We start from the raw sequence: 21,032 nt of genomic DNA on the forward strand, positions 1-21,032 counted from the left end.
TGGCTGTTGAAGTGATGTATACCACCAGAATGCAAAACAATGACAGATAGCAACAGTACCACCCACAGCACAGTGTCAAACCATGTCATACACACATGTGTAGTCAGGTTCCGGAATGTGTGTAGTACAATGCATACTGGCCAACAATAGAAAATATGGAGTGTTACTGTGTAATACAGAGCATGTCACCCTGGTCATGTGTCCACTATGCACGTACATGCAGACAGTGCACCTCCACCATGTTCACAACTGTACACCTGCAAATCTGTGCTACACACATCCCACACATACTGTACACACATCCCACACATACTGTCCACTCTCTAACACATGCTGCCAATACTGCACACATCAGTCAAGTGGCACGTGGCCAGACAATACACAATTGGAACCAACAATGGTGTAAACAGCACTACAATGACAATCATAGCTTTAATGCATCATGCCTGCTCAGCTACACCTTCAAGCATATCAGTACACTCTACAGCTGACAACATGCTAACATTGCTATACTGCTATAGAGACACCCTGTGTATCAGCACCATGGTAGCCTGTTCCTGCATCGATGTTACAGATGACAGGAGGCGGCACATGTATCATCATATGCACAGGGTGTGTTGTTGGTTCACCAGAGGTCTACAGTGATCCATCCAATTGACATGTATGTGTGTGTGTGTGTGTGTGTGTGTGTGTGTGTGTGTGTGTGTGTGTGTGAGGGGCAAGAATATTGGAATGGGCCAATGTTGTTGTAATGTGTGTGGGTATGTGTTAGCCCTAGGTGTCTGGAGTATGTGTGTGTGTCTGCATGCACACAGTTCCACCATGTGGCTGCCATATATGGGTATTTGTGGGACAGCCACAGACTGTACCTGTGAGGCTTTACAGATCACTGTCTCTGGCCACGGGTATGGTACCTGTGCCTGGCAGGAGTGCTACTGACACTATCAGGTACTAAGCCAGACTGGGCACTATCCCCAGAGGTGGATGGATGTACACTGGACACAGGCCCTGCTGGGACTGTCCAGAGCCATGTGCACATGGTCTTCTAGGACATTCTATGGACAGCCCACCCCCAACATTGCTGGGGCTGGTACTGGCACTACGGGAGCGGCTGTGGCTTGAGGGATATCCGCGGCGACTGACAGCTGCTGATGTTGCTGGCATACGTCCATGTCAACGTCTCAACCATCCCACACTGTCCTGACACATGGACATGACATTGCGGAGGATATCTAATGTCTCTCCCCAATGTCTATCAGTGACCTCGGTGTAATGATGGATGGCACCGGCTAGGTCATGGATACTGTCAATGATGGTGGTGTTATGGACCCTCTGTGCCCTTAGTCCCTGTCTGGTGTACCGTTCTATACATGCCTGTGCCTCCATGACAGCCTGGAACATGCGTGACATTGTCAGACCTGTGGCACATCTGCCAGTGGCATGATGACTAGCAGTGCTCCTACGAGAACCCCTGGACAACTGCCTATGTGGTAACCCTTCCAGACATCTGGGTATGGTTACTGTGTTGGGTGCATGTGCCATGGATACCACACTGTCCTGGCCAATGCCAACTGTACACTGTCCCTCAGCTATGGGCATTGGTGATGGATGTATTGGCAGTATGACTGTATGCATGGATGGGGTGGACAGCTGTGTACTGTCGATTGGTGGCCCAACGACAGACCCTGGCAAACACGCCTGTGCCTCAACGCACCTATCTTCATTTTCACTATGTGGCTCAGTAACATCAGTTTCCCTGCTGCAGTGAATCAGCCCTAACACAGTACCTGTAGGAAGGAGACAGGAAACACACTTTACGACCTGTACATGATGTTGGCACACATGGACACATGCACACGTGAACACATGCACACATGCACACATGAACACATGCACACATGCACACATGCACACAAATACACTCCTCATTACAGCAGATACCCACACACACACCACCAGCAGTCCAAAACATACTTAATAGTGGTTGAAGGTGGGTTACAGTATCACAAGGCAAATAGTCATATCACACATGTCAGCATGCAGAAAGTTTGTTGCTCAAGACCATGCAGTGCGAGTGTAGACAGCCCGTGTTAATAACAGTATACATGGCTTTGATGCATGTGTGTTGTTGTTCAGTGATTGGCCTCACCCTGGAATGGAATGTGTACATGGACACAACATTGCTGTGCAAGTATTAAAAGGTCTGCAATGTCCTGTGCACCATCACTCACAGGTATACATACCATGGCTGGATGTGTATCTGTGTGTCACATAGATATCCATTTCTGATTACAGTGTCTGTGTCTGTAGCAGATAATTGTGGACACAGGTTTAGCACATGCATGCTATGTATACACACAGGATGAGTGGTGCATGTATACGTGATGGAATACCATTGCTCAACATGGCCATTGTACAGTGGGTATGGTGAGTGTAGGACATATTGTGGATGTGCCAGTGCCAGCCATGACATGGCATGCTACAACATGACTGCATCATTAAACACCACACATACCCAATGTGTGTCATATGACCTATACACTCAATAGCATTACAAGACATATATGTGTCACTTTGTACAAATGGTGATTGCTATGCATATTGTGTATAGGTGCATATGTTTGCACACACACAACATTGAGGTGCATAGCAATGACTACTATATGTAGTACTGTGGTCACTGTAACTGGATGGGGTGTAGTACCATGAACCATCATCATCATGCATCATGTGGTTGCTCAAGGTTACTAATGTGTACCAGACTGCCACTTAGCATGCTGTACCTGAACTGCAGTATTGTGGCTACAGTCACAATTACACAGCCACTTGTTATATGGGTTTGTAAGGTGCCCAATAGGGAGCATTGACTAACATGAATGTGTTATGTGTTGAAGAGTGTCGCACAGCCCAATGATAGGCCTCTACCCCTCAGGTATATATGTGTGCTGTGTGGATGACATGTGGGATACTGAAGTGTGACCTTACAGCGGGTGTCTGGATACGCTATGTGTAGCATGTTAAGGTGTACTGCGTATGACAAAGTTGTGTATGTTGTGTACATGTGTATCAACTATGCCTATCCAATGTCCAGTACGGTGTTGCCACAATTGTGTGTGATGCTCTGTGTATTGCATGTGATTGAGGCAGCTACTGTCATTACTGAGATGTGCATAGTCTCACAGCAAATATGCACAGCATGCATTATGCATAGGTGTGTTACATGTACATGGCCTACACCTCACCTATGACATGTACATTTCATTAGCAATATTAAAATTATAACACACTCACCAGCATCGACCGGCTACCTTGCTGTCACACCAGAGGGACCTACAAGAATATGAGACAGTTTGTCAGTGGCCACAACTGTGCCATTGCTACTGTGAGTTTGCTAAACTACAGTAGTACAACAGTCAACAATCACAGGCATACAGATTATATTCCAAATATCAGTATTGCACAACACTATGCAGCACAACTGCTAAACACACAGTACACATCTCACATATGCATAATCTACCAATATAGGTAACAGTAGTCTACAGATAGGTCATGTTACCTGCACGCTCCATGTCAACATGCTGGGTGGCTCTGGCCTCCATGATGACACATATAAGTTGCTGTTCCTGTTGTTGGCCAGGAGCCACCATGCTTAGGAGTAGCTCCTCCACTCTGGTGAGGGGGGGATGAATGGATACCCCACCACCTGTGGCAAGCTGTTGTTGACGGATATTAGATGCACACTGCTGGACATGTCTAATTAAATCACTGCAGTAATGGCGTACCTGCTCATATGTCCGGTTATGCATGCCTATGTTATTCACCCGACAAACAAGATCTTGCCACAGTGCAGTTCGCTCATGCTGGTCCTGGCTGGTTCTAGAAAATAGCAGGGTGTAGTGCTGCACCAGGCTGCTGTGTATTTCGGCTTCCTCTGCAGCTGTATAACATATATTTCTTTGGTGGGACATGACCCTGGAAGACAATTAAACAAGATGTGTGAACACGTCATGTGGCACACTTAACATCCTAAAGTACAGATATCAATTAACTTCCATATTTAGCATCTGATTGGTTGTCAGAGGATACACATGTTCAATACCACATATTATTGCTCAGGCCACAACTGGCTGACAGTGCCTGGCACGCTCTATATATCAAACTATGTCCTGCACAGCAGCAAAGAGAAGCCAGTATGTAAGACTATACACTAGTACATGGCACACTGTATGTGACACAATGCACCACCTAGCCACAGGAGGTATATATCAAGCTAATGCATAAAGGAAGATGTCATCCATTGCAATGAATGTAAAGTACAGTTACAGTATTACCATTATACCACAGTAGTCGTTAATGCCAAACCCCTGCCTAACATATGTGCACAGTTGTTAATATAGGTGGCATACTGCTGTACTAGACTATACATGTTGCTAGGTACACATGTATACCCTGTAACACAGATATGATTGAGAGCATGGTACAGGCATAATTACATACACATCAGACATACATACAACACACAAATGTATGCCAACCCAGATGAAATTTACCTGTGTACCATACAGTACTGTGTGTCACTACTTACAAAACCTTATGCCTGAGGTATGTAATCGGTGAGGACTACAGGGAACACACAAAACAGTGTTTCCAAGCAATGTGAACATACACCATACTGTACTGTTTAGGCCTACAGCTTCAGGTAGTACTACAGTTCATATGGGAGTTGGATTCACCAGCAGTACCACTCACTAAGCATACATGTATTGCTCTAGCCTACAATGGGACACCACAGTCGACAACAAGGGACTACGTCACACCGTATGCCATACTACTTTTTCTGCCTAGCAATAGCATACACATCTTTTGCTGGGATCACAGCTAGGACACACACTACCATGACAGAAACAATTTCACACTAAACTATCACACCTTTACAGACCTTGCACACATTCACCAACACATTCACCATCACACTTAGTCAACCTCACATAGCAATTATTGCATTACGTACATGTGTGTGTATGCATCGTGTCTTAGGTAGGTAATACGCTATTGGCCCTAGGGCCTACAGCAGCCTAGCCATATGCTACCCTGGCCTTTGACACACATGTAATTTCATTTCACTTGCCCCTGTCAACCACAGCCACAGAGGTGATTCCCGGGGTGTATTTCCTATCTCCCAACAAATCATCAGGAGTATTTATGACAGCTGCTAATGAGAAGCTTTGTTTGCTATTGATAGGTGGTTTGTTCCAGAGTATGGCATGTCTCTCAGATAGGAATGTAACCCTCCAGCATGTGCTGTTTAGTGAGCTGACAAGGTTTAGGGCCCTAGAGCGTGTATCTGGGAGGGATTGTAATATGTTTACATGGAGGATGTCCAACAGCTACGGGTGTGACATAGCTCTGTATGTTAGGCAGAGGTCACCTCTGGGTAGGCGGTATGCAACACAGTGCAGCTGTGGTTTTGTGAGTCAGTCTGCATAGGGCATCTGTTTGAGGTCGGTATTACTCTTTGTGAGGTATGTCTGTGGCCTTTCCAGTTGCTGTAGTTGTCATGTGAGGTACATACCACATGGAGCATTGTACTCTACAATGGGTTTTAAGTGTGATGAGTAGAGGGGAACACTGACCTATATTTCCCCTAGATGACACACCTTTTGTGATGATGTGCACCATGTAGACAGAGTACATGACTAGTGTGGCACTGTGATTACCAAAGGGGAGGCTACTGTCCACCTGTGTCCCATGTTCCCTTATCACACCTTCGGTGTTAGGTAGACTACCACCTATGTAGTTAATGGGTACAGTGTTTTGGCAAGAAGGGATGCCACTGCAGTGTCAACACTGAGCTTCAGTCCATACCTTGGTCACCAGGCACCTGTCACAGTAAGTATGCCCCATGTCTCTCTCTCTGTATATGTATATATATATATATATATATATATATATATATGTGTGTGTGTGTGTGTGTGTGTGTGTGTGTACATACATACACACACATACATATAAACATCTATTGCTGTACATATAGATGTACATATAGGCACATATACAGTCCACTTTTCACGGTGGGAATATCAATTATGCGACAGTTGTGAGATATACAGTTATGTAATAATATTGCACAGTGATGTGCAGACTGCATTAAAGGTGTCCTCAGCCCATGTAACTTTAGCAGGCCTCACTGGCTGCAACACTGCAAAACTGACGAAGCATACCCACAGAGTTTAACCACCACATGTCATATACCAGCACCGCATGCTGTTTTCTTTGCCACACACTACAACCTACATAGAAATATGCACATAACAACCTTCAACAATATATATATATATATATATATATATATATATATATATATATATATATATATATATATATATATATATATATTTACACACCCTTCACAAACAGTTGCAGTATGTCCCTTGCCCTATGCACATGTACAGATACATATAGATACGTACTGCTGCCACATATGGATGATTCACAGTATGTAGAGTACCCTTCAAAAACATCTACTACATGCCAGCAAATACATATATGCTACATACCTTTCCTTTGTATTTCTCTGTTCCGTCTGTTTTTAAAGGAAATAATTTTATTTATTTATTTATTTTTTTTTTTTTTGGTTTGGGTTTTTTCTGTTGATGTTGCTCTTTCTTTTTCTGTGTATCTCTGTTTCTGTCTCTTTGTCTGTGTCTGTGTCTATGTCTCTGTCTCTCTCTCTCTCTCTCTCTCTCAGTTGCTGCAATGAGATTATTGCATGTGTGGACAGCAAGTACAGCCTGCTTTTCTAGGTATCTGCACATGTGCATGTGATGGCCTCTGCACCAGTTGGTGCCCATCATTTACTAATTGCATGCAGCCTGCTGTGTGGTAATTACAGTACTCACTGTCATAGCAGCCCACTGCTATAAAATGCTAAGTTAGGTAGGCGTAGCCCTTTCAGCTTTCCAAAGTGGGGCCCATGCTTGTTTGCTGTGGACACCGTTGTGTCAGTCAGAAGGTTGGTATACTTCTTATATCTGAAGCTAGGGTTATAGCCAGTGATTTGCATGTTGTACTCAAACCTGAATGTTGCTGCTTCTAGTACACACTTGTCAGTATAGAATTTTACTCACCCCTCCAAATGCTTACACAAGATACATGGGAGTATGTACTTTATTTTCTAATTAGACAATTAACTGCCATACAAAAGTAGTTATTCATAGGTTCATAGGTTGATACTAGGCTATCTGCCCTAGGGCATTTATAAGTCTAGCCAGAGTGTGTTTGGCTTTCGCCACCCTTTTAGATTATTTGACTGGGCCTCTGTATAGTAGGTCACAGAAGATAGCCCTTTTAAGGTTAGTTTACTGTGCCTCTGTCTAGTAGGGACACAGAAGAAATCCCCTGGGTAAACCTATGATCTCCCACCCACTCGTCAAGATTTCTCTTGAAGAAAGTCATTGAGGGGCTCTGCCTAACATGGATTGGGATTTTGTTCCAGAGTGAGGGGAGCCTCTGGGATATGAATCTGTCCCTCCAGCATGTCCTATTTATTTCTGTGCTGAGGTTTAAGTCTCTGGAGCATGTAGCTCTAAGGGATTTGGATTTCCTGAGGTGGAGCATGTCCATTATTTTATTTATTTATTTACAGTTGATTTACCAGGATTGTCCATTGGGCCCGAAGTACCCGTTTTCAATGGAGTCCTGGGGAGTAAATCTCCTGAATAAAGATACAAAACATTACAGAAGTTTACACTTTAACGCATTCAGTCAAATTAATACAAATTGACAAAAACAGTGGTTGACAAAATAGAGAAATGTATGTTCAAGGCAAAAAAAGAGGAACAGGTGATTACAAGCAAAGAATCTTTGGTTATGCTATACAAGACTAGCATTGCATTGTTGTAGAAAAATATATAGTATTTTGAATGGAATACTAGAGTTTAAGAATTATTAGGGTGTTATTGCTTTAGCTAATTTATAGTTTCTGGTATATATGATGCGGTGCCTGTAGGAAGCAGGCTAGACTGGGAGGGATGAGAGCAGGAGCATTCCCAGGAAGATGTTAAGTGTGTGTGTAGAGATTTTTTAAAAGCTGGAAGGTTAGCAGTGGTACGGATGGAGGGGGGGAGGGAGTTCCAATTGCTTGCCAGGGAAAAGGACAGCAGATTTTTCCCTGGCGAGTGAAGAGGTTTGTACAGTTCTATCAGATTTTGGTTATTAGATCTTAGGGCTCTTTGTGGCATGTGCATTTTAAAGGTGGAGCTGAGTGAGGGACAGAGGGATGGATGGAATATGAGTTTGTGGGCAAAGCAGAGCTGAGTAAAGGTGAGATAGTTAGGAAGCTCAAGCCAGTTTAGTTTGTGGAGACATAAACAGTGGTGGGTAGATGCTTTGTGGCCAGTGGCAAATTTGGCAATTTTATTATAACATGAGGACAGTTTTGTTTTAAGGGATGATTGAAGGTTTGTTAGAAGAGGAGCCCCATATAGAAGTGAAGGAATGAGGAATGTTGTAGCAAGAGTATGTTTAGTAGATGTGGAGAGGAATTTATTATGTCGATAAAGCATGCCAAGTTTATAATGTTTTTTTTTTATGTTTAGTAGTAGATGGCTATTGTCATCTATCATGACCCCTAACAGTTTGCTTTCAGATACTAGTTCACGAGGGATGTTGTTTTGGCTGATGATAAAGAGTAGATTTTTGTTAATGGTTGTGTAAATACCATAAGCTTGGTTTTAGATGAACTGAGTGCTTAATGATTGTTTTTCATCCATTGTTCTGTGGTAGAGAAGGCCTCTTGGGTTAATTGTAAGAGAGTGGGAATGGATGTGGCTGTGCAGATGATTGTAGAGTCATCTGCATATTGAACAAGTTTGGCGTGGGGAACTGAGTGGGAGAAGTCATTTATGAATATATTGAAGAGGAGAGGACCCAAGATGGAACCTTGGGGGAACACCAGTGGGTGTATTTAGAAAGGAGGAGATGGCTGTTTTCCATTTGACAGTTTGTTGCCTATGGGAGAGATAGTTGGTGAACCAATTGATAGTGGCAGGAGACAGGTTAAGGTCAGATAGCTTAGTAAGGAGACGGCTGTGAGATATGGTATCGAAGGCTTTAGAAAGGTCAAGAAGGAGAGTGGATACAACAGAGCCAGAGTCTCGGGCAGTATTTACTGTTTCCAGGAAGGAAAGAAGGGCAGTCATGGTGCTGTGGCTGGGTCTGAAACCATGTTGTGTGGGAGTTAGTAAGTTATTATCTAGGAGATAGGAAGGAGTTGGAGATGGATGCATTTTTCTAAGAGTTTTGATATAGGAGAAAGGATGGCGATGGGACGGTAGTTAGTGATATCATTGTTCTTGCCTCCTTTATGTAAGGGTATGATGAAAGCTCTTTCCAGAGTGTGGAATAAGACCTTCTTGGATAGAGCGATTTATTAGGATGCTGATGGGGAAGGCAATGGCATCGGCAGCAATGTTAAGGAAGTATGAGGGTATGTTATCAGGTGCATTAGTACATGGTTTTAGCTTTTGCAGGAGCTTTTTTATGGTAGATGTAGGGATGGGTTTTAGGGAAAAAGGTGTGAGTTGAGAGGTAGTAGATGATGGGGGAGGAAGGAGGTGGGATGTAGCTGTAGAGGGTGTGGTGTTATTGGAGAAGGATGTGGTAAGTTTAGAGATGGAGTCTAAGAAAAAAGAGTTGAATTGGGTGGCGAGATTGATATCTGGAGCACTTGGGTCTGGGCTTGGGTTTACTGCAGTGCCAGGTTTTAGGAGTTTATTGATACCTTTCCAGAATTTTTGAGGGTTGGTTTTATGGTTGTTTTGAAGTATGGAGTATTAGTTTTGACGATCTATTGTGATAAGCTTTTTGACTTTGTTGCGAAGAGTTTTGAATTCATTTAGGGTAGAGGAAGTTTTGTTTCTTTGGTAGTGTGCCAGGCTTTGTCTCTCAGTCGCATGATAGTTAGTGTATTTTTTGTAAGCCAGGGGGTGGTATTGTTTCGAATTTGTTTGTTTTTTATGGGGGCTAAACTATCCAGGAGTTTCAGAAAATTTGTATTGAAGTATGCAACAGCATTATCCAGGGATAGAGTTTTTAGTGGGTTCCAATTTGTTGATTTTAGGGAGTCTGAGAAGGTTACTGGGTCAAAGTTTTTTAGGTTTCGAGTGCTGATGTAATTATGTGTTGCTTGTAGTGGACATGGAAGACGTTTGGTGAATATGGGAAGATGGTCACTCAGGGAGTCAGGGAGAGTTCCACTGTCGGTGTAGTAGTGGGGGAGAGATACTAAAATCCAATCTAGGGTACTGCCAGTGGAGAAATCTTTAGAGGGTCTGGTAGTCTGGTTGATGAGCTGAGAGTGTTTATAGAGGTTAATGTTTATGGGGTGTGTGGGGGAATTAATGCAGGACCAATTAATGTTTGTGTCACCCATGATAATAGTTTCATTACTGATATTGATAGAAAGCCAGGATAGGATGTCTTCTAAAACAGAGACATTGTCACCAGGGGTGGATGTAAAGTGAAACTATGCAGATTTGTTTGTGTTTGTTTAATTGAAATAAAGCTAATGTTAATTCTGCGTTGGAGAAATCTGGGTTGGACATGGCTTTATACGTCAGGCGCAGATTGCCTCTGAGTAGGCGGTAAGCAACTGAGTAGAGCTGGAGTTTCTTTAGCCTAACTGCGTAGGGCATTTGTTTGAGTCCCTTAATCCTCTTGGTGAGGTACTTTTGGGGTCTTTCCAGTTGCTGCAGGTGTCGGGTAAGGTACATCCCAAATGGGGCATTGTATTCAATTATGGGCCTGATGAGTGATGAGTAGAGGGGCACAATGACTTCTCTTGATCTAGATGTGAACCCTTTCGTGATAAGGTGGGCTATATAGAAGGTCTTTCTAACCATTTTGGCAACGTGATTGTCAAAGGAGAGATTGCTATCTACTTGGGTCCCCAAATCCCTAATTACTTCTTCCATACTTAATGGATTTCCAACTATGTGGTAGTTTGTGGGCACTTTGTTTTTCCCAAAGGGGATAACTATGCACTTTTTGGCATTTAGCTTTAGGCCATGGTTCTGGCACCAGTTATCCATCTCTGAGAGACCCTTTTGGAGGATGCTTGTGTCAGTTGGTGAGATCGATTATGGCACCCAGTTTGCAGTCATCTGCAAACTTGGTCAGCCATAGTCCTCCCGTGTTAGCCTGTACCTCTGATAAATATATACCGAACAGGATAGGTCCCAGGACTGAGCCTTGTGGGACACCACTTGTAACTGGTTTAGAGTCTGACATGGCACCTGCAATTCTGACCATGTGGGTTCTATCCCTGAGCCAGTTTGCAACTCATCTTGTGACATAGGGGTTGATATTTAAGCTGGTGAGCTTATTTATGATGCCCGAGTGGGGTATTGTGTCAAAGGCTTTTGCGAGGTCCAGGTAGGCTGTGTGGACTACCTTCCCTTCATCTATTGCCTTGGTGACTGTTTCAAAGAAGTTGACCAGGTTCAAGAGGCAAGTTCTATCCATAACAAAGCTGAATTGGGTGGGATCCAGTGTTTGGAGGTTCCCAATGTCTTTGTTTATGAGTTCCATGATGATACACTCCATAGCTTTGCAGACCAGGCTATTCAGGCTTATAGGGCAATAGTTTCTGGGGTCCGTTGTGGCACCACCTTTGTGGAGTGGGACCACTGTTGCTGTACACCATTCCTTGGGTACATATCCTGTAGTGAGGCTGAGATTGAACAGTGACTTTATATGAGGGTTTGGTTCTTCTTGAAGCTCATGTAAGAGACAGCCCGGGACACCGTCCGGTCCCATTGATGCTGTGTTTTTTGCTTTGGAGAGAGCAGCTCTCACCTGTGCATCTGTGATGTCAGGGAGGCTACACTCTGTTGAGATAGACATTTGCTCTTTTGGGGGGGGGGGAAGTTTGCACTGAATCTGTCTGCCAGGATGTTGACAATGTCTGTGGGTTCAGTGTACTTTTTGTCATTTTGCACTAACTCAGAGCATATCTGGGATTTGCCACCCAGGTTCCTGACATAACCGAAGAAGGCCTTGCAATTATCTTTAGCGTCTTGTGCAATTTTTTTTTTGAAGCCGGCCTTAGATGATTTTATGAGGGATCGTAGTTTCTTGCTAGTACTGATCAGCGATGCCTTCCCTTTTTGGGATTTTGCTCTATCATGTAGTAGCTTCCTCCTTCTGTTGTATAGCTTGTTTATGGCTGGGGTCCACCAGACAGGTCTCCTGCCTTTGGAGGAGTGAGTCTTAGTTTTATTTGGGATAGCACAATCCATGCATTCCAGTAAGTGTCCATAGAATGCGTTTGTAAAGGATTCTGCGGTTTGGGCCATATTTTCCACTGGCCTGGGAGCTTTGAAGGATTCCACCTCGGTTTTGAGAAGTGTGAAGTTTGCTTTTGAGAAGTTCTTCACCATGATTTCCTTGGCTGTGGGTGGGGACAGGATAAGGATTTCCAGTGAGATTAATTTATGGTCAGATCTTACCAATGGGAGGTATACCTCTGGTATGGAACAATGAGTCCCCATGTTGGTGATGATCAGGTCCAATATGTTTTCCCCTCTTGTGGGAGTGGTGACCAGTTGTTCCATGGCATTTGAGTTTATAAATTCTAGGAACCATTGGGCGAGGGTGTTGGGGCTTGAGTAGTGCTCTCAGTCTATGTTTGGGTAGATCAAGTCACCCAATATGATGGTGTTTGGAGAGACCTTCCTATTTTCTAGTGTTCTCAGGAAAGCCGAGTGGGGTTCATGAGTTTGGGAGGGTGGTCTGTAGCAGGCTACAAACTGAAAGGCAGTTTTTCCCACTGTTAGTTGCACATGGATGGTCTCCAATGCTTCGTGCAGTGCCACTAACCTGGAGGTGTGGGTATCTTTGATGAATATGGATACTCCCCCTCCTTTTGTGATTCGGTCTGAGTTTTGGGGCCGGAAAGCATGGTAGGAGGTATAACCTGGTTGTGCTGGGGTGCTCTCGGGAACCTTGAACCAGACAATGTATTCTTCTGGCACATGAACTGTTAGTGAACTACTATACTGTAAATATTAATTAACTCACTTCTGAACAGTTTGTTGTTTATTTGTGTTGACGTTAGCACAGGCTGCTCAAGACCACTGGACAAATTTCAGTACTGAGTATGCCTACCTACATCCTTGGTAGAGCCTGAATACACAGGTATATTTTTCTTTTGGGTAGGGGTGCAGAAGTACAGATAGCATTATATATTATTGTGTGATGTTTATCTTGCTGAACATACAGGGTTGCTGTGTACCTGTTAGTCTATCAAGGCAAGTACTCTGTCTGCATAGCTCCCGCCTGTGGACATATCCAGATGGTAGCCAGAGGTTAGCCTATTATTCTTTGTCTGTGCACCACGATGGTTCTTTTCAGCACTGGAACAATGGCATTGTCACAGCTGGTTGCTACCAGTACATGGCTACATCCTTTGATATTTCTGTGTTGTACTCCTACATAAGGGTATGCTCGTGGGACTCGTTCCAAAGCTATTTGCAGAGTGTGTAACAGGAGAAAAGCTGAAATGCCTGTGTGTTTCTGCCTCTGCCAAGCCTCTGATACACTCAGGTATATATTTGAACAGTCTCAGGGAAAGGTACATATAAGTGAGGTACACCTGTAATATATTACGGACATTAAGTTGAGACTGTGAGAGAATCAGAGCATATGTATTAATACACCTTTTCTGACATGCAAGCAGTGTGTACTCTTACTTATTGACATTATTCATTAAGTGTAATTCCCCACTTTTCTGCCTAATGTCAGTACTTTTCAGAGGGATTCTGAGGGACACAGCTAACATTTGTTTACGAATCAGGGACATCCCTGAAAAGCAGTCACAGTTGGGAAGTATGGCCTCTGCCCTATTCAAATATGCCAGTGTTTATCCTGCTCTGATACTGTGTGGGGTTTGTAAAGTGCTACTGTAACATTATTTCCTGCTAGAATGGCTGGTTCTCTTTTTACAGTCATGTCATGCAATTCCACATCAACTGCTGGTAAAGATCCACAGAACAAGATTTGTGTTATGGCATTCCTATTTTCCATTTACATTCACTCATTGTAAGGCATGGTATATTTATTACAGCACCAACTTGTTGCATGTCTACTGTGGCTTAGTGGTACTTCATGCAGTGTAGTGTGTCCGGGGTTTGATACTGACAGAGGTGTTTTATTTTGCTGCTCAGCAGAACAAGGGCCCTGCCATGCAGAGTGACTAAGGCACGTTTAAGCAGTTGTAAGCGGGTTGGCACGGGTTTGAGCGAAGCTTAGCAATACTTAGCTAAGCGCACACATGCGCACACTTGCTCAAACCCGCTAACTACTGCTTAAAAGTGCTTAATCCCGCTAACCCCCGTGCTCATTTCTTTGAAAGAAAAGAAAATGGGGAGATAGGAAAGTGGTGAAAAAGGGGCACAAAGAGGGAAAGACAGAAGGGAAAACAGCTCGGGATGTGCAGGACGGGTGTAGGGAAGGTCCATAGCTGCCCATTTCTTTAACAGCAACAGCTGTGCATATGTTAGAAATTTGGAGTGAAATTTGAAACCTTCCACCCCTGAGGGAAGGGCAAGGACAACAAAGTATGTTGTACTGCCAATTAAATATCAGTTTACATGTCCAATGGACATGTGTGCAAAATGGGCAGCTATGTATGGGGCGTAATTTTTTTGTGGGAACAGATTGCCCTTTTTTTATTTTTTTTTCAGGTGAGAGTGGAATGTGAGGTAGAGGAAGTAGGTATATTTTGGGAGGTAGGTTGGGGAGGTAAACAGACAAGACAAACAAGACACATACAGGGGCAGAATATGACACATGGGGTGGGTGAACACAATTGACGGGGAAGAATATTTGGAAATCACAAGCCCATGAGCCCACAGATGGTAACAGTGGAACTGAGATCCCCACCCATGGGCAGTCACCACTGCACCTTCACAGCCCAGAGAGTGGCTGTGCTGGGGGCTGCGTAGGAGGGGCAGGCTCACCCGTCAGTCACACCACACTTGCCTCGAGCTGGCATAGGGGATCAGCGACTGAACGCTGGATCTCCCTACGCACCACAGCCCAGACCCTTCGGAGGGTGACAGGTGGCCCTTCTCTGCCCATGCTTGCACTAGGGGATGAGCCCCATCCCCTGCAGCGCTTCCACCCGAAGGTGGCACAGGACCAACAGAGAAGGGGAGCCCGGGCTTGGCACCGGACCTGCTGGTGCCAGGTGCAATCGCTAGCTGAGGAGGGACAGGTGGATCCGCTGGGACCAGCCTTCCCATACGTTCTGTGTTTAGGTGTCTTTAATTACAACATAGATAACAGCATTCCAAATTAGTTGTAACAGCATGTAGTAATATTCCCATTAACCCAACACACCAGGGTTCCAACAGTTGAACAGCAAGCATAACACATGCATATATTGAACCACAGTGGACATTCCAACAGCATGCAGGGATGATTGGTGGCAACAGGCCACCAAGATTGTGGTGTTTGAACAGGGCACATGCATCAAAGTAAATGCAGATATTTATAGAACAATAGGACATATGTCCCAACAAATGTTTTGAGATTAGACATACCCATTGAGGTGTGGAATTGCATTGTTAATGCACATACAATATGGTGTAAAAAGATACCTCCATTAACATCTTATAAGTACTTTTCTCCCCGGGCCTCCACTGAAAACGGGCTTTCGAGCCCAGTGGACTTCCCCGGTTATCAAACTGGAAATAAATAAATAAATAAATACTTATAGTTTACACTACATTCCTATTGACTGCAGGTGTATATCCCCTACATGAATGTGCATTAGGTTGTGTAATGGGTTTGTCTAGTTCATTATATACCTGACTTATATCTGACATACTAACTGTCCAACATGCAGATGTTACTGCTACATAGTTATATATTTTATTTATATTTATATAGCTACATATCTGGATGTGTTCACGTGACATTTTCAGTTATATTTCTACAGAACCCTACATTTCAAGTAGCACACTCACATTTCTGGGGAACACATTAACAAGCTACGTGTGTGCCAGATTTACCAATGCATGCCAGCCATTAACCAACTGTTGAGGACTGTATATATGCTTCACAGCTACTGGCACTTCCTTCATCCACTTTATATGGGACTGTCCAACTGTGGGTTAACAGCGCTTAATACAACAGTACTATTTATATAATGCAAGGGTACAACAGCATTTCAAAGTAAGTGACACGGACACACTCCAAGTATTATACCTTTATTAATTACATTACACACTTTTCTAGAGGCTCCCTCATTTATTTGATATTACAGTGCATGCAGAAGACTTATTCAAGACGTATTATACCTTTATTAATAGGTTACAACACTCTTTTTCAGGCTCACTCACTTATTTTATATAACAGTAAATGCAGAGATATTATTCAGGACTTATTTTACCTTTATTAATGGGTTACAACACTCTTTTCTGGCTCTCTGACTTATTTTATATAACAGTACATGCAGAGAAATTATTCAGGGCATTTTATGGCTTTATTATTGAGCTACAACACTTTTTTTCAGGCTCTCTCACTTATTTTATATAACAATACATGCAGAATAATTACTAACCTGCCTGGTGGCGCAGCCTTAGCAGCCTATCTGCATAGGCTTTCTGATTCACAGTATGGACACCTGCAGCTGTGAAGTAAATGAAGGGATATTGAGACATAGCTATCCATTATATTTTGTACAATAGCATATCCTACATACTTCATTCCATGGCTACCTACTCAGTAGTGGGGCATCTTGCATGTCACAGGCCTCCTGTATCCATCGGTTCAGTAGGTCCTGCTTCCATCTCTTCAGGTATGCATGGTGGTGACGGACCTGCTCACCAGTCCGAGGGATGCCTGTGGCACTGGTGAGATCATGAGCTAATTGGTTCCAAGCCTCTGCTTTGTACTCCGTCCCTTGAAACTGGCCCTGCAGGAGTCTTGACTCATGACAGTGGACAAGGAGACAAACCATGTATTTTGACTCCTTGATGCCCCAGTGTTGTGCTCGTAAGCGAGTACCCTCTCCAGCACCAGCCATTCTGACTGCAGATGGGAGCTACAATCAGTTATGGTGGAGTATTCCTGCCTATGGAGCTTAAATATGCCGCATTTCCCGCACTTATTTGTGATTGGCCATTTCTGAAAATTCTCGGCTAACAGCAAACCTGCTTAGCAATGGTTAATCTTCCATTTATAAGTATATGTATGTTAACAGTGCATGTTTAGGCTAAGCTGTCATGGCTTAGTGGTTCAGTACTTTGATTATGGTGCACATTGTCCTGGGTTCGAAACTTGTCATTGATTTTTATTTTACTACTGTCCAGACAGGCGAGGGTGTGTGGCTGTGTTTAGGCAACTTTGCTTTAAGTTGCTCCACATTACCCGACGGTGTGCTGGTTAGCGCGGTGTGCAGCTCTGCGCAAACCTATTGCACTACGTAAAGCGCTGCTTAGCTATGGGCAATTATAGTACGCTGGGTAAAGCACTGCTTGGCTATGGGCAATTTTATTGCGCTAGGTAAAACGCTACTTAGCCATGGGCAATTATATTGCGCTAGGTAAAATGCTGCTTAGCCATGGGCAATTATATTGTGCTAGGTAAAACGCTGCTTAGCTATGGGCAATTATATGTCAATATCCTTAATGCTGCTCACCTTCTTCTCTTTATATATATACATTTTGTTCACTAATACATAGGCCATTTCAATACTTTTTACTAAAATTTCATTCATATATGTCAGGAATTATTTTATATACTAATTTAAAACATAAAATAGACAGGGGAGTGATGAGACTAGAGCCGGGAATGCCTTTTCTTTGTGCGAACGCTCTACCACTACGCTATTGCTATTTGGCTTGATTTGCATAAACATTTCTTATTATGCTCTTCGATGTCGAAATTGCTAACTGCAGCTAAGTAATGGACACACCCGCGCACACACATGCAAATACGGGCAGCTATATCGGGAATTATAAAAAAAAAAAATAGTTTACATTTTACAATTACAAAGGGGTTTAGTATGTGGGGATGTGTAGTGTTTGCTATGTGTACATTTCAGCGGACTCGCTCATTGCACTTGTCATTTTCACTTTATATGGTTGCAGGGGCATGGATATTTGGACTGCTCGGCAGTCCGACACGCTCCCAGCAGTCTTACACTCTCTGTGTTAGCCTTCCAGTTGAGTCAGCACCCTCATGCATATGCATGACGTGCTGACGTCATAGTCTTAAATGACAGTCTCCGAGTAAGACTTGGTTAGTCTTACTCGGAGGATTACTGAATCTCCCCCTATAAGGGGAGGTGACCTGGGTAACAAAACTGAATCCAGTGAGCAAAAATGGATTATACGGTTTCATGCTGATAGACCCCCTGGCCTGAACAATAAAGTCTCATTGAAACCTTTTCTTAAAGCCAGGGCTCTTAAACATTGAAATGTTAATATTCATTGTCAAGATTTTTTACAATTGTTATTCATTGCAATTTTTATTAATAATGAATTTCCATCAATTGCAATACTTACTAATATAATGTTTATATTTTTGCATGAGTTTTTTATATTTTGCTATATATTTATTATGAATTTTATTAGTATTTTTTCAAATATGTATATTAGTTACATTTTTTAATATTTCATATATGATTTTAGTTATTTAGTATTTGCATATTTAAAATAAGCTCTGCACAAAGGTTCAGTACTACATAGGTTAATTGTGAATTTTATTCATCTGTCATCTTGATTGGTTCGTTTGAATGCTTAAAAGGATGTACCTTAATGATACTTCTTAGTTTGGTCTGATGAAGCGGATGATATCCGTGAAAACGCTTACCCCATTACTGGAATAAAGCATTTATCGTGTGAATTAGTCTGCTGTGTGGAACCATTGTGCTTTGTTCTGTTTTGTCTTTTAGGATATTGCCCATTGGAGGAGCCACTCAGCACAACTGATGGAAGGACCTGTAAGCCTTTATAAGTCTAAAGTGAGCTGAGGTAATGGAGTCAGTTTGTTGACCCCCCCCCCCCACTCTGTTAAGTATTTTCTAATTTTGAGGTTATCTAGGAGTTGTACAGGAATTTATCTTATTCCTCATCTGTGTCATCAACCACTGATTCTAGGGAGATTCCAGGCACTTCGTTTTTCTAAGAACCTTATGGGGCCACTTGACAGAAGGACTCAGAAGAAAAGAAGATACTTTCTGATGAGGATATGTGGAAGTAGAATTTTCAAGGTCTGAGGCACTTCTGCTCTACTGCAGGAACTTGACAGGCCTAAGGAGCAATAATTAGAGGCAGCCATATTTGGCATTTATACTGTTGTCAACAATTCAGACAGCAGCAAGGAGAAGGGTGGCATCAAAGAGCAGCACACAAGTACATGGAGACCCTGATAAGTAAACCATTATCAGCACTGTCACCAGAAAGGCCAGTACCTGCATCTGTGCTGGCAACCCAGTGGCAGGCATCAACACGGACAATACAGGACTTGCTAGTACTGGTGTTGGCAAGGCTGATGCTAAAGGTGCAAGGCCTTCTGACACTGGCAGTGTGACCACATGCACACTGGGTAATAAGAAATTGTAATTAAGACTTGTACCATGGTCAGGGCTGTTGGCAGTGGAGCTATTGACCTAATGGTCTACAACCTTAACATCCAACACCAGGTGAAAGAACTGTGCCATCAACAACCCCAGCACTAACACTGGAGACAAAAGGCATGACAAATTACTCCCTCTGTTTGAGGACAGACAGAGCAAGACAAGTGGCACCAAATCACCTACCCCGAGTATCCATAGATGTAGCAGATCTCAGTGTAACTGGTCTGGAAGTTCCATGTTGAGAGGATGAAGTAAGTCCCATCAACCCTACATGATTCCTTCTTTACAACAACAGGAAGTCTGATAGTCTCTGAAAAACTATAAGTTGTTTTTATGCCAATTTTAGTGACTATTTGAGCCATAGCAGAAGAATGGGGAACCTGGCAGGAAACGGATTCCTCTTAATTCTAGGAAGGGTAGAGAAAATAGTTCTTTGTTCAGTAATCCTGTATATTTTAAACCTGTTATGATAAAAGGGGAAGAACCACCATAAGGTCTCCTTGGGGTGACAATGATTGCTTGATAGATTAATTCAAAGGTCTCTGCAAAACTTTATTGTCACCCGTTAAAATCCTGACACAGCTCACACTAATGTGAGTCCTGAATCTTGCCAGGTCAGTAAATACATTCTATGTGCCTACTGGCAGGTAGAGTTGCCCACCTGCAGACACAACCTTGAAAGAATTTTTGAAAAGTTGCAGGTAAAGAGAAAGGGACTAGGACCAAAAAACAGATAATACATGACAATAGATAAAAACACACAGCAACAGCGATAATATCACCAATAAATTATTAGAATTAGAGACTAAATTGATTCTTAAGTTTAATACCATAAGGCCACATGGCTTGAATTTAGAATTGGGGATATGATGGATTTATGAAATACAAATATAAATATTAACCATTTCTTAACATTCAAGAAAATACGTTTTGAGATAGAAAAATAAATAATAATATACAGAAATATTAGTTAAAAACAACATTACTAATATAAAAACATGTGTATATATGTATATAGATGTGTGTGTGTTTATACATAAAAATTTTTTTTGATCAATATGTATAATATTTTGGTATAAAAAATAAATTCTATCTTTTAAAGAATGAGTTTTCTATTTAAAATGAATTTAGGGTAATTATTTTTGTTTGTATTTTCTATATGTGTAGAATATTGTTATTGACAAGGTCACTTTAAATAAGGAATGTTATATCAATTGAATTATTGCTTAATTGTTTGGATATGTGCTATATAAACCAATTGTTTGTAGCAAGCAAATGTGATCCTTGAAGGCGAACTGCCGAGGTACCAGGTCTAAATAAAGTGAAGAAAGGCATTGGCTGTTTGGTGTGTTGCTGTTAATACATGACAATAGTCTGATAG

Source organism: Protopterus annectens, chromosome 13.part0 (genome assembly GCF_019279795.1).
Source record: "Protopterus annectens isolate FY-2018-M chromosome 13.part0, PAN1.0, whole genome shotgun sequence".
NCBI classification, from domain to species: domain Eukaryota; kingdom Metazoa; phylum Chordata; order Ceratodontiformes; family Protopteridae; genus Protopterus; species Protopterus annectens.